The sequence below is a fragment of the Globicephala melas genome, chromosome 5, assembly GCF_963455315.2.
Source record: "Globicephala melas chromosome 5, mGloMel1.2, whole genome shotgun sequence".
In the NCBI taxonomy this organism is placed as follows: domain Eukaryota; kingdom Metazoa; phylum Chordata; class Mammalia; order Artiodactyla; family Delphinidae; genus Globicephala; species Globicephala melas.
In genome coordinates this window covers 107,675,058-107,690,036 of record NC_083318.1, presented here as the reverse complement: position 1 = coordinate 107,690,036, position 14,979 = coordinate 107,675,058, and positions in this window count along the sequence as shown.

Sequence of the window (14,979 nt, the reverse complement as noted above, 5' to 3'; positions counted from 1 at the left end):
GTGGGTAAAACTTTTGATTTCTCCATCAAATCTGAATTGAGAGCCTTGGCAGTTACTCTTGGTAGTAGGTTTTTCCATTTCATCACTTTAAATATATTGTGCCGCTCCTGGCCTGCAGAGTTTCTGCTGAAAAGTCAGCTGATAGCCTTATGGGAGTTCCCTTGTGTGTAGCTTGTTGCTTTTCCCTTGTTGCTTTTAATATTCTCTCTTTATCTTTTCATTTTAATTACAAAGTGTCTTAGTGTGATCCTCTTTGGGACTTTCTGTGCTTCCTGGACTTGGATGTCTGTTTCTTGTCCCAAGTTAGGGCATTTTTCAGCTATTATGTCTTCAAATATGTTCTCTGCCCCTTCCTCTCTTCTTCTGGGACTCCTGTAATGTGAATGTTAGTACCTTGATGTTGTCCCAGAAGTCTCTTAAACTGTCCTCATTTCTTTCCATTCTTTTTTTCTATTCATCTTTATTGATATCCACTACTCTGTCTTCCACCTCACTGATCCATTCTTCTGTATCATTTGGTCTATTGTTAATTCCTTCTAATGCATTTTAAAATTTCAGTTATTGTATTCTTCATCTCTGTTTGGTTGTTCTGTATATTTTCTAACTCTTTGTTAAACACTTCTAACTTCTCATTCTGTGCATCCATTCTTCCCTCCAGTTCTTTGATCATTAGCTATCATTAGCTTGAACTCTTTCTAGGGTAGATTGCCTATCTCCAGGGTTTTATCTTGTTCCTTCATTTGGAACGTGATCTTCTGTTGCCTCATTTTGCCTCACTTCCTTTTTTATTTCTATCTAGCTGGTAGGTTGGTTATGTTTCCACACCTTGGAGAAGCGGCCTTTTCAAGAAGTCCTATGCATCCCAGCAGCGCACTCCCCTCTGGTCACCAGAGCTATAAGCTCTAGGGGTGCCCCCTACATGGGCTGCGTGGGTCCTTCTGTTGTGGTGGACTGACTATTGTGGGTGGTCTGGTAGGTGTAGCTGGCCCTGGGTCAGTTGGTTGCCAGGCCCTGCCTTGTGTGGAGGCTGCCAGCCTCTGGTTGATGGGGCTGGGTCATGAGGTGGCTGGCTTTGGAATCTTGGGGGGCCCTGGGGATAGCACTGGCTCACTGTTGGACAGAGTTGTGACCCAAGAGACTCTGGGGCTGGTGCCTGAGCACTGGTGGGTGAGCCAGGTCCTGGGGTCTGGCTGTAGGATCCAGGGGTCCTGGAGCTGGTGTTGGACCACTGGTGGGTGGGACCAGTTCTTGACACAACTGGCTGTGGGGTCTGGGGTATTCCAAAGCTTGTGTTGGCCTGCTGGTGGTCAGGGCTGGGTTCTGTCATGGCAGGCTGCGTGGCTGTAGTTGTCCTAGGGCTGGTGTCCCTCCTCTGGTGGGTGTTGCTGGTCTGAAGGCTAGAGGAGGCTTACTGGTGGGTGGACCCAGAGCCCAGCAGATTCTGAGGCTGGTGTCTGCCTACGGGTGGGCAGGCTTGGTCCTAGGGTTCTCTGGCTGCAGGGCCCTGGGGATCCCAGGTCTAATGCCTGTATACTGGTGTGTGGTGCTGGGTCCTGGGCCTTCTGGTGGGCAAGGCCATGGCCAGGGATGGCTCAGAGATTCTTTTTTTTAAGATACTCAGTATTTACTACTGCCTTTGGGAAATACATTGACTTATTTTTTTTAATGTTATTTTATTTATTTATTTATTTATTTTTGGCTGTGTTGGGTCTTTGTTGCTGTGTGCTGGCTTTCTCTAGTTGCGCCTAGCGGGGGGCTACTCTTTCTTGTGGTGCACAGGCTTCTCATTGCGGTGGCTTCTCTTGTGGAGCGTGGGCTCTAGGCATGCAGGCTTCAGTAGTTGTGGCACGTGGCTCAGTATTTGTGGCGCACGGGCTCTAGAGCGCAGGCTCAGTAGTTGTGGCACACGGGCTTAGTTGCTCCGTGGCATGTGGGATCTTCCTGGACCAGGGCTCGAACCCATGTCCCCTGTGTTGGCCGGTGGATTCTTAACCACTGTGCCACCAGGGAAGTCCCACTCAGGGATTCTTAAGATTGTCTATCTGCTGGTCTGTGGGGCTGTGTCCCTGCCAGTTAGTTGCTTGGCCTTTGTTGTCCCAGTACTAGTGCCTCCAAGCTGGTGGGTGGTGGCGGGGCTGGGTGGCTGGTGGCTGGTGGCGGGGCTGGGTGGCTGGTGGCTGGTGGCGGGGCTGGGTGGCTGGTGGGTGGTGGCGGGGCTGGGTGTTGAGACTAATAAGCTAGAGGGAGGATTCCAAAATGGCACTTGCCAGCACCATTGTCTTTTTGGTAGAACAGGTTCCCCAAAATGGCTGACCCCAGTGTCTGTGTCTCCAGGCTGAGCTCCAGCTGCCTCCTGCCTCTCCAGGAGGCTCTCCAAGATCAGCAGGTGGATCTGACCCAGGCTCCTTTCAAATTACTGCTTCTTCCATGGGTCCTGGAGTGTGTGAGATTTTGTGTGCCCCCTTTGAGAGTGGAGTTTCTATTTCCCTCAGCCCTCTGGGTCCCTCAGAAGTAAAGCCTGCTGGCCTTCAAGACCAAATACTCTGGGGGTTTTTGCAGGACCTCTGGGCTGGTAAGCCCAACCTGGGGCTTGAACCTCTCACTCCTTTGGGAGAACCTCTGCAACTGTACCTATTCTCTCGTGTGTAGGTCACCCACCCAAGGGTAAGGGTCTTGACTGTATCACAACTCTGGCCCTTCTACCTGTCTCACAGTTCGTTCTGTATATCTTTAGTTGTAGAAGAGCTTTTCTAGTAGGTTTCAGTCTTTTCATCGATAGTGATTACTACTTACAGAGTTATGATTTGGGTGTGCCCTTGAGAAGAGGTGAACTCAGGGTCTTTCTACTCCTCGTTGGGAACTCTCTCCCATCTGATGGTACCCCACAGGTCTTGAGGATAAGTAAGCTCTCAGTCTTGAGTGGTGTATGGACTCGATGATTATTTGTTTTCTTGTAAAGGACTCTTGTCCTCCTTAGTTGATTGTAAACAAGTCATTGGCTTACACATAGGCATACAACATTTTTCCTGATGTATTTATAACACTTTTGGGTTTTTCATTAAGTCTGTGATCTATATTTTGTGTGATGAAATGAACACTAAAAGTTATCATAATTAGAATAGCCTTTGTTAAAAGTGGAGGGGCACTACAGAAATTTCTTTGTTTTGTTTTTTGGAGGATTAAAATTCTATAACAGATTGAAAGTCTGAAAGAGGTGAAAGTCTGGGAAGGAGAGTTGAAACAAAAATGAGAAAAAGACCAAACATGACACTGCTGACTAGTTAATGCGAACATTAGTATTATTGACACCTGATTCCATTCCTCACTTATTTTTTTCTTTTAACCAAGCAGGCACCATTGCCATCGTGGGCTCTTTGGAGGTTTTTAGAGTCAGATTGAGAGGGAGGCACTTGTGCCAGGTTATAGCATATCTCAGATTGCTTTTTAGGAGCTCGGTTCATGTAAAGCCGAAGGCACCCCTTTCCAGAGCAGACAAAGGGTTTAATTAAAGCTGCAGTTTGTTATTGCCTATGTTAAGAGGCAGGAAGGGCAGGTGACATTCTATCCTCAGCCCCACCTTGCTGCCTCTTTTTTTGCTGCCATAGTCTTTGAACAAATATCTGAGCACCTGTGGTATATACCAGGCTTTGGGCTATGTGTAAGGGCTGTTAGAACGAATAATAAAGCCTGTAACCTCTAAGAGCTTACAGTATGGTTGATGAACCGGACCAGGTGATTACACCATGAGCTGCTTTTATATACCTTCATTTGCAAATATTTACTGAATCTAGCGTCCTGCTCTAGCTACTAGGGAATAGCAGTAAACACCCTCCTCCCCCCCAAAAAAGTCCCTGTTCTCATGAAGCTTTATTCTAGTGGGATGAGACTTAAATGAATATATACAGGGCTGGCTACATAATTCGTGATAAAAAGAATGAAAAAGGCTTTTTCCTTCCTTCTGTGGTCTCTCTCTCAACCTGTGATGGTGTTTATTTGCTACTTAATGTCACAGTCCCTTGGGCATAGGGATGTTTGACCGGTGAGTGCAGACCCTCACATATACCTGAGGCCCCGCACCATGACTCAGACTTGCCCCATGCCTGTGCCCAGCCTCCCACCAGGAGTGGAGGGTGGAAAGGGTTGCTGAGTGGCACCAGGGATTCTGGCAGCTGTTAACTCACCCTGGGAGAAGGCAAAGAGGTGGTGTTAAGGGGGATCGCCAAGGCTTGCTAAAAGAGGGCAAGAGAGCATGAGTCGTCCAGGAAAGAACAAATAGTTCAATATCGCGAGGCCAGACGACACTCAAGAAGAAATGATGAGAGATGAGGCAGGGTTACACAGAAGAGTTATTACTGTGCCTGTTCTCAAGGAGTTTACATCCCAGATGGAAAGATTTAAAAAGCATCAGTACCTATAATACAGAGCAATTTAAGAGAAGAGCCATAGAAGAAGTGTCAATAAAGCATGATGGAAAATCCAAGTTATCACATAATTGATGGGGACAATCTGCTTTATGCGTATCGTCCCAGCATAATTGTAAAGAGCAGTCTTTCTTTCTTTCTCAGGAGCGTCCCAGTTTGGATGAGAAATTATATTCTCACGCTACACCGGTGTTTCTCAGCCTTTTTCCCCATTATCATCCCCCTAAGGAGCTTTTTTAGACATCTTTTCCCTAATCACCCCTTGCCCCTTGCCCCCAGCCCATGACGCTTTAATGCCGGAGGTATACTTTATATCTGTTTATGTGCTACAGCCCTTTGGAGGCCCATAAACCATTGTACCACAAACCATCCAAGATTTTTTCATCCCCCAGGAACCAGTTTTGATATTACCCCCTTTGAGACTGATGCTCTGCACAATGACGTAGTAGTAGTGTCATTTCTAACTTAGGAGATGTGACTGAGAGGTCAATAATGTTTACTATTTCTTCCTTGAAATTTTCTCCTCTTGTTTTTTCATTCTCCTACTTTTTTCTACCCTGTAGACTTTTCTCTGTCTCTTTCAAATGATGTTACTTTCTTTTCCTACTTCCTTAATAAAGAAGGTTCTCCTATAGGTCCTGCTTTTCAGAATTTCAAGGAAGGGGCATGAGAAGATTGTCTTCAGTTTCGGGTGCATTCCTGAAAATTCATGGGAAACACAGGCCGTAGAACATGTCTCTTCTCCTTTCTGGTGGTCATTCTGAGTTTGATATTCCAAGACTGGGGCGCACACCAGAAATCTCAGAGAATGGTAAAATTGGCTCAGTGACATTTGGGATACAGTTGCAACCGCACTGACCAACCCTCTCTATGTGCGGTTAGTACTCATCATTCCCAAGAGAAGATCCAGTGGGGTCAATGTATCACTGACCAGCGCCATTTTGGACACCTCAGAGGCAAGTGGCCTGCCTTATGTTCATCCTACACATGTAGCCTTTGGCTTGAGCACCTAGCCCTGGTCTAGACAGGCATGGCCCAGCTGGCAGAGAGTTCATTGGATGGATGTGGCAAGAACCACAGATCTAAGCAGAAAGAATTCTGGGGGTTTAGAAACTCAGAAAGCAGCCAAGGGCCTGGGAGGCACCTGGAGCTTCAGAACATCCTCTCCAGTGAAGTTCTGTCATCAGGTCTTGTCTCTCCTGTGTTCTCTCGAGATTTCCACAAACTTCCATTCTCTTGGGCAAAAAAAGATGGGTTTGTAAAGATGTCGAAATGCCCAAACAGAGAAGGGCACACATCTTTAGTGGCTTTTCCTCCCTCCTGTCTCATCCTTGTTGTTTCCTCACTCCCACATAAACTATAGGCACTCATCAGAGATATTGCAATAAAGTATGATATTGCAATAAAGTCACACGAATTTTTTGGTTTCCCAGTGCCTATAAAAGTTATGTTTACCCTATGCTGTAGCCTATTAAGTGTACAATAGAATTATGTCTAAAAAATGTACATAATTTAAAAGTACTTTATTGCTAAAAAATGCTAAACGTCATCAGAGCCTTCAGCAAGTTGTAATCTTGTTGCAAGGCAGAGGGTCTTGCCTCCATGTTGGTGGCTGCTGACTGATCAGGGTGGTGGTCACTGAAGGCTGGGGCTGCTGTGGCCAGTTCTTAAAATAAGAGCGAAGTCCGCCGCATCGATTGACTCTTTCTTTCATGGACGATTTCTCTGCAGCATGTGGTGCTGTTTGATAGCATTTTACGCACATATAACTTCTTTCAAAATTGGAGTCAGTCCTCTCACACCCTGCTGCTGCTTTATCAACTGAGTTTATGTAATATTCCAAATCCTTTGTTGTCATTTGAACAGTCTTCACAGCGTCTTCACCAGGAGTAGACTCCATCTCAAGAAACCACTTTCTTTGCTCATCCATAAGAAGGAACTACTCATTTGTTCAAGTTTTATCATGAGATTGCAGCAATTTGGTCACATCTTCAGGTTCCACATCAAACTCTAGTTCTCTTGCTATTTCCACCACATCTGTAGTTACTTCCTCTGTTGAAGTCTTGAACCCCTCAAAGTCATACAAGAGAGTTGGAATCAACCTCTCTCAAACTCCTGTTAATGTTGATATTTTGACCTCTTCCCATAAACCACAAATGCTCTTAGTGGCATCTAGAATGGCAAATCCTTTCCAGAAGGTTTTCAATTGACTTTGCCCAGATACATCAGAGAAATCACTACCTATGGCAACTAGAGCCTTACAAAATACATTTCTTAATAAGACTTGAAAGTAGAAATTACTCCGTGATCCATGGGCTGCAGAATGGATGTTGTGTTAGCAGGCATAAAAACATTAATCTCATTTTACATCTCCATCAGAGTTCTTGGGTGACCAGGTGCATTATCAATGAGCAGTAATATCTTGAAAAGAATCTATTTTCTAGGCTTCCCTGGTGGCACAGTTGTTGAGAGTCCGCCTGCCGATGCAGGGGACATGGGTTCATGCCCCGGTCCAGGAAGATCCAACATGCCGCGGAGCAGCTGGGCCCGTGAGCCATGGTCGCTGAGCCTGCGCGTCCGGAGCCTGTGCTCCGCAGCGGGAGAGAGTAGGTCTCAACAGTGGCTTTAAAATATTCAGTAAACCATGTAGCAAACAGATGTGCTGTTATCCAGGCTTTGTTGTTCCGTTTATACAGCAGAGTCACAGTAGATTGAGCATAATTTTAAAGGGCCCTAGGATTTTCAGAATGTTAAATGAGTGTTGGCTTCGACTTAAAGTCACCAGCTGCATTAGCCCCAATAAGAGAGTCAGCCTGTCCTTTGACGTTTTGAAGCCAGGCATTGACTTCTCCTCTCTAGCTATGTAAGTCCTAGATGGCATCTTCCAATAGAAGGCTGTTTTGTCTACATTAAATATCTATTTGTTTAGTGAAACCACCTTCATTAATTATCTTAGTTAGATCTTCTGGATAACTTGCTGAAACTTCTACATCAGCACTTGCTGCTTCACCTTGCACTTTTATGGAGACAGCTTCTTTCCTGAAACCTCATGAACCAACCTCTGCTGGCTTCAAACTTTTCTTCTGCAGCTTCCTCACCTCTCTCAGCCTTCACAGAATTGAAGAGAGTGAGGGCCTTCTCTGGATTAGGCTTTGGCTTCGGGGAATGTTATGGGTGCTTTGATCTTCTATCCAGACCACTCAGACTTCCTCCATATCAGCAATAAGGCTGTTTTGCTTTCTTATCATTCATGTGTTCACTGGAATAGCACTTTTAATGTCCTTCAAGAACTTTCCTTTGCATTTACAACTTGGCTGTTCAGTGAAAGAGCTTAGCTTTCACCCTGTCTCTGCTCTCGACATGCCTTCCTCACTAAGCTTAATCATTTCTAGCTTTTGATTTAAGTGAGAGATGTGTGACTCTTTCTTTCACTTGAACACTTAGAAGCCATTGTAGGGTTATTAACTGGCCTAGCTTCAACATTGTTTTGTCTGAGGGAATAGGGAGCCCCAAGGGGAGGTAGAGAGACAGGGAAATGGCCGGATGGTCGGTGGAGCAGTCAGAACACACACAACACGTATCAATTCACTTCTCTGTCTTACATGGGCATGGTTCATGGTGCCCCCAAACAATTGCAATAGTAACATCGAAGATTACTGATCGCAGATCCCCATAACAGATATAATAATGATGAAAAAGTTTGAAATATTGTAAGAATTACCAGAATGTGACACAGAGACACAAAATGAGCAAATTCTGTTGGAAAAACGGCACTGATTGACTTGCTCGACCCAAATCTTCAGTTCGTACAAAATGCCATAGCTGCTAAGTGCAGTAAAGTGAAGCATGATAAAACGAAGTATGCCTGTACCAGCACATCTTTGCCTCAGGCTTTGTCATTCCATGAACTCAAACTAAGGCAGAGGATACCGGGTTCCCGGGTTCCTGGTCTAGAAAGAAGGTAGTGGGTTACAGATGGGCATGTCCCTTTCGCCCTGCAGACTCCTTGGATATGGGGAGTGATGAGGCTGGAGCGGGGCCAACATAGCCCCAGAGCAAGGTCCAGGGCAAGGGCCAGTTGCCCAGATGGAAGGGCAGCACTGACTGGAATATAAACTGCTGACGGGTGTGGCCTGTCTGCTTCATCCTCACATATTCAGCCAACAGCAGATATTCAAATTTTTTAAAATGAAATTAATGTGTGCTTAAGGTTTTTGTAAAACATGAATTTGTTCAATAAACAAATGGCATTTAGGTACTATGACAAATGCTAAATTGTGGATTCATGATCCAAGTGTATGATACTACAAATATTTATTTGCTTTCATACTTAACTCATATACTACATCTGCCTGCCCCATAATATTGCAAAACTTGGAGCATCTCAAGACATCTGAATGGCATATCAGATAATTTCAGAATTCTATTGGTGAACATAGTAAATGCGAAAGCACTACTTGATGCAAGTAAAGATTTTTCAAAGTAAAATATCCTTTGTTTTTTTCACCTGAAAACCATATCTAGATATCCCTAAGTAAATGACAAGATGGTATTCTTGAAAACCTGGTACATTTATTTAATACACATTTATTGAGTGTTTATCACGTGTCAGGCACTGTGCTAGGCCTTGGTGATACCAAATGGTTGGCTTAGTCTCTGCTACAGAAAGGAGTTTGATATTATAGGGAAGTTGTCCAAGTTAATAATTACAAAATGAATCTGGGATGCTGTGATAAAACTACAGAGACCCTTTTTTCTTGTCGAGGGTGGCATGAGGAAGCAGAGAGAAAAAGACTCCTGGAGGCTACCCCTGAGCTGTTGAAAGGATGGGTAAGAGTTACCCAGGTGAAGAAAAACTGTTCTTGACGAGCAGATGAGTATGGCAATCCGCGAGGAGATAAAGGCAAGGCTTCCCACAAATGCCACTTTTATGGTTTTTGACAACTTTACATAGCACCAGTAATAACAATATTTTTCTTAAATATCACTTTAATTTTTAAAAATTTTTTACTGACATACCTACTTCAGCTGTATCTTAAGCAATACATGAGAAATCCAGGGTATGGTGTGTTAATTATACATTTGCTAGTACTAATATTAAAACACTTACTAAATGGATACCCTTTTACTCTCTTAAAATCATCTCATCAATTGAATTGTATCAAACTGTAGGAAAAACAAAATGGAACTCTTGTTTAAATTAATATACCCTTACCCTGCAACAGGAGATAATTCGTTTTAGATGCCACTTTTCTTCCTAGTAGAATTACTATACTTTGAAATGGTTCAAAATAACGCACAATAACCTTCAAAGTAACGGAAAAGTCTGAGTTAATTTTCTGGCACCTTGAGGTAAAGGGACCCGAGCTTTTGATCTGAATCCCCATCGAGTAATGAGGCAGCATACTTTCGACCGTTTTGATATGAAATTCATTCTCTTGTATTAAGAAAACAAAACAAACAAAAAACCTAAAGCAAAGGCAGACATACAAAGGGATTTTTAAAAGCTGGAAAAGCAGTGGATATCGGTGGGATAGAAGATTAGGCGTAAAATTAGAAGAGGGAAGAAAGTCCGCCCCAGACCAGGCAAATCCGCATAGATGGAGGCAGCGTTTCTTTCTCCAGCAGCCAAACTGCCTCTGTTTTTTAAGGCAAACTTAGGCCGCATTTCCGCTGAGCGAAGAAAAAAGTCAAGGCGAGGGCTCGACTTTCTGAAAAAAAAAAAAAAAAAAAAAGGAGTCACAGTCAGCACGCAGGACTGAAGACGCGGAAGCAGCTGAGAGACCCTGCTCGCCAGCATCTTGAACCGACCAGGACGGACCGGAGGGCAACCAGGCCCCGCCCCCAGGGCAGGCCTCGCCCCACCCCGGCTGGCCGGCTGCTCCGCGGAGCCACCAGGAGTCGCTGCGCGCCGTCTGGGCGACAGCCGGTCTCTCTTCCCTACCTCCCCTTCGCTGCTCCGCCCCCGGGGCGGTGTCGGCGCCAAAATCAAACCCGCCTGGGCCCGCCCCGCCTCTCGCTGCGCTCAGGCCCCGCCGCCGGAAGACGCGCCGCCCGCGCAATGGTAAGAACAAGGGGCGCGCTCCCCGGTCCCCTCTTCCACAGTGGCCCGGCTGCAGAGCCCCTCGGCTGCGTGCCACCCGGGCCCGGCGTTGGCCTCCGGGTAGGCTGCAGAGGCCGGCTCCCCCGCCAGGTCGACGCCCCGGCCGCCCGGCGCTTTTCGGCTCCCGCCGCCTGAGCCCCTAAGCTGAGGCGCCGCGCTGGGATCCCCGTCCTTGTGCCCCCCGGCTCCCTCCCGGCCAGATCAAGTTAAATACGGGCGTTCGAGAACGTGCCCCGAGTGTCTCACGAATTCAGCAGTCTGTTAGCAAGGCCAGGAGTCACTTCAGAAGTAGTGCCCAGGCTCCCCGCTTCCGGCCACCAAGGCGCCGCCCCCGGTGGAGGACAGGGAACGGGTGTCGGCGGGCAGCCGACAGGGAACGGGTGTCGGCCGGGGGTTCCGGGGGCCCGAGGAGCTTGCTTGATCTTTGAAGATTGAGTGGTTTGGGGTGTTGTAGCATTTAGAGCACATTTCAGTATTGCTCACAATTTCCAAAGTGACCTGACAAATCTTCATTTTATGCCAGTTAGAGGATTTCTGTTGAAAATGCGTTGGTTTTTACGAAGGGCAGGGCTGCCCTTTTGTGCTTTCGGAGTCGCTTTATTAGGGAAGCACCGTACCGACTTCGTCTTCCTTGCATTGCCTAATGGGTTAAGTCCTGGTTAGATTCCAAATCGTCTCTTTCTCTTTGTGAATTTAATGTCTTTCTGCTCATCAAATCATTTTCATAAACCTTCAGAGTTCCATCCCCCACCCCCTTCTGTTGGCAGAGAATCACCGTCTAATGAAGTGGATCTAAGATTTTAATATCTTAATTAAGTGGCCGTTATTTTGCCAAGCTGGTGGTGGACGGAGATATAGGTTGTACAATGTTTATCTGAAGATATTTGCCCAGATGTAATCAAATCTGATAACGGTTTCTTTGTGGTTAAACTAACAACCCAGCCACCTGGGCATAAAATGGTGTAGGAAGCCAAACAGGCCCACACTTAAATCTGGTACCAGTGTTCCGTGATACCATATTTCTCCTTTATAGAGTTACTGGCGTGATAGAACTGACTACTGAGTACTATGCAGCCCATATGCATTAATTTTTTGGTTTTTGTCTTTTTACCTAATATCTTTCTACACCTACATCACCTTCTAATACTAAATAGTTTAATGTGCTATTAACTCTTTTCTGATGTTTACCTCAGAATATAATGGAGAAACATGGAACAAGTTAGAATAAAACTTTTTGTAAGAGACATACTTCCTATTTTTCATGTATTGTTAAGAACTAAGTTTACTGTTATGTTGATCAAAGATAACTTTTGTTCTTTTCCTGATTGTGAATTAATAGCTGTTTGTTTCGATTTTGGTTGCGCTTGCTGGGTAAACAGTAGTTATAAGTCCAAGCATATTTTTGGAATTGGAGAAATGTGGTGTGGTCAGCCACTTCTGAGGGCAGCAAATACCATCTACTTTTAATTCTTCAAAATTGTATTAGTGGGCTTCCCTGGTGGCGCAGTGGTTGAGAGTCCGCCTGCTGATGCAGGGGACGCGGGTTCGTGCCCCGGTCTGGAAGGATCCCGCGTGCCGCGGAGCGGCTGGGCCCGTGAGCCGTGGCCACTGAGCCTGCGCGTCCGGAGCCTGTGCTCTGCAACGGGAGAGGCCACAGCGGTGAGAGGCCCGCGTACCGCAAAAAAAAAAAAAATTGTATTACTGATCAACAGGGCTAACTTTAGAAAATTTTTTTGCGGGAACTTAGTTCCCCGACCAGGGATCGAACCCGTGCCCGCTGCAGTGGAAGCGCAGAGCCCTAACCACTGAACCACTTAGGATTTCTTTAACTCCTAGTTGGAGAAGTTTCCTTCATTGTCCTCAAGTCAAATTTTGAGCCCCCTTACTTACTAATTTGAGTGTATCTCTAACTTATACTACGAGGAGATTTTCTTTAATCCTAAGTTATACATGAGCCCTTGTTGATTTTTTGGAGAAATTTCTAAATATGAAGTAATATGGCATCCTTTTACATTACTTACTTGTAAAAGGCCATGATACTCTCCCATGGTGTTTAGTAATGAAAACTCTTTGTAGTGGTGAAGGAGACTGATGAATAAGTTAGCCTGAAATCAGTGTTAGCGGATGATACACCTCATCCATATTTCTTTTTTTTTTTTAATATTTTTATTGGAGTATAATTGCTTTACAATGGTGTGTTAGTTTCTGCTTTATAACAAAGTGAATCAGTTATACATATACATATGTTCCCATATGTCTTCCCTCTTGCGTCTCCCTCCCTCCCACCCTCCCTATCCCACCCCTCCAGACGGTCACAAAGCACCAAACTGCTCTCCCTGTGCTATGCGGCTTCTTCCCACTAGCTATCTACCTTACGTTTGGTAGTGTATATATGTCCATGCCTTTCTCTCACTTTGTCACAGCTTACCCTTCCCCCTCCCCATATCCTCAAGTGCATTCTCTAGTAGGTCTGTGTCTTTATTCCTGTCTTACCCCTAGGTTCTTCATGACATTTTTTTTTCTTAGATTCCATATATATGTGTTAGCATACGGTATTTGTCTTTCTCTTTCTGACTTACTTCACTCTGTATGACAGACTCTAGGTCTATCCACCTCATTACAAATAGCCCAGTTTCGTTTCTTTTTATGGCTGAGTAATATTCTATTGTATATATGTGCCACATCTTCTTTATCCATTCATCCGATGATGGATACTTAGGTTGTTTCCATCTCCGGGCTGCTGTAAATAGAGCTGCAATGAACATTTTAGTACATGACTCTTTTTGAATTATGGTTTTCTCAGGGTATGTGCCCAGTAGTGGGATTGCTGGGTCATATGGTAGTTTTATGTGTAGTTTTTTAAGGAACCTCCATACTGTTCTCCATAGTGGCTGTACCAATTCACATCCCCACCAGCAGTGCAAGAGTGTTCCCTTTTCTCCACACCTTCTCCAGCATTTATTGTTTCTAGATTTTTTGATGATGGCCATTCTGACCGGTGTGAGATGATATCTCATTGTAGTTTTGATTTGCATTGCTCTAATGATTAATGATGTTGAGCATTCTTTCATGTGTTTGTTGGCACTCTGTATATCCTCTTTGGAGAAATGTCTATTTAGGTCTTCTGCCCATTTTTGGATTGGGTTGTTCGTTTTTTTGTGATTTAGCTGCATGAGCTGCTTGTAAATTTTGGAGATTAATCCTTTGTCAGTTGCTTCATTTGCAAATATTTTCTCCCATTCTGAGGGTTGTCTTTTGGTCTTGTTTATGGTTTCCTTTGCTGTGCAAAAGCTTTGAAGTTTCATTAGGTCCCATTTGTTTATTTTTGTTTTTATTTCCATTTCTCTAGGAGGTGGGTCAAAAAGGATCTTGCTGTGATTTATGTCATAGTGTTCTGCCTATGTTTTCCTTTAAGAGTTTGATAGTTTCTGGCCTTACATTTAGGTCTTTAATCCATTTTGAGCTTATTTTTGTGTATGGTGTTAGGGTGTGATCTAATCTCATACTTTTACATGTACCTGTCCAGTTTTCCCAGCACCACTTATTGAAGAGGCTGTCCTTTCTCCACTGTACATTCCTGCCTCCTTTATCAAAGATAAGGTGACCATATGTGTGTGGGTTTATCTCTGGGCTTTCTATCCTGTTCCATTGACCTATCTTTCTGTTTTTGTGCCAGTACCATACTGTCTTGATTACTGTAGCTTTGTAGTATAGTCTGAAGTCAGGGAGCCTGATTCCTCCAGGTCTGTTTTTCGTTCTCAAGATTGCTTTGGCTATTCGGGGTCTTTTGTGTTTCCATACAAATTGTGAAATTTTTTGTTCTAGTTCTGTGAAAAATGCCAGTGGTAGTTTGATAGGGATTGCATTGAATCTGTAGATTGCTTTGGGTAGTAGAATCATTTTCACAATGTTGATTCTTCCAATCCAAGAACATGGTATATCTCTCCATCTATTTGTATCATCTTTAATTTCTTTCATCAGTGTCTTATAATTTTCTGCATACAGGTCTTTTGTCTCCTTAGGTAGGTTTATTCCTAGACATTTTATTCTTTTTGTTGCAGTGGTAAATGGGAGTGTGTTCTTGATTTCACTTTCAGATTTTTCATCATTAGTGTATAGGAATGCCAGAGATTTCTGTGCATTAATTTTGTATCCTGCTACTTTACCAAATTCATTGATTAGCTCTAGTAGTTCTCTGGTAGCATCTTTAGGATTCTCTATGTATAGTGTCATGTTATCTGCAAACGGTGACAGCTTTACTTCTTCTTTTCCGATTTGGATTCCTTTTATTTCCTTTTCTTCTCTGATTGCTGTGGCTAAACTTCCAAAACTATGTTGAATAAGAGTGGTGAGAGTGGGCAACCTTGTCTTCTTCCTGATCTTAGGGGAAATGCTTTCAGTTTTTCACCATTGAGGACGATGTTGGCTGTGGGTTTGTCATATATGGCCTTTATT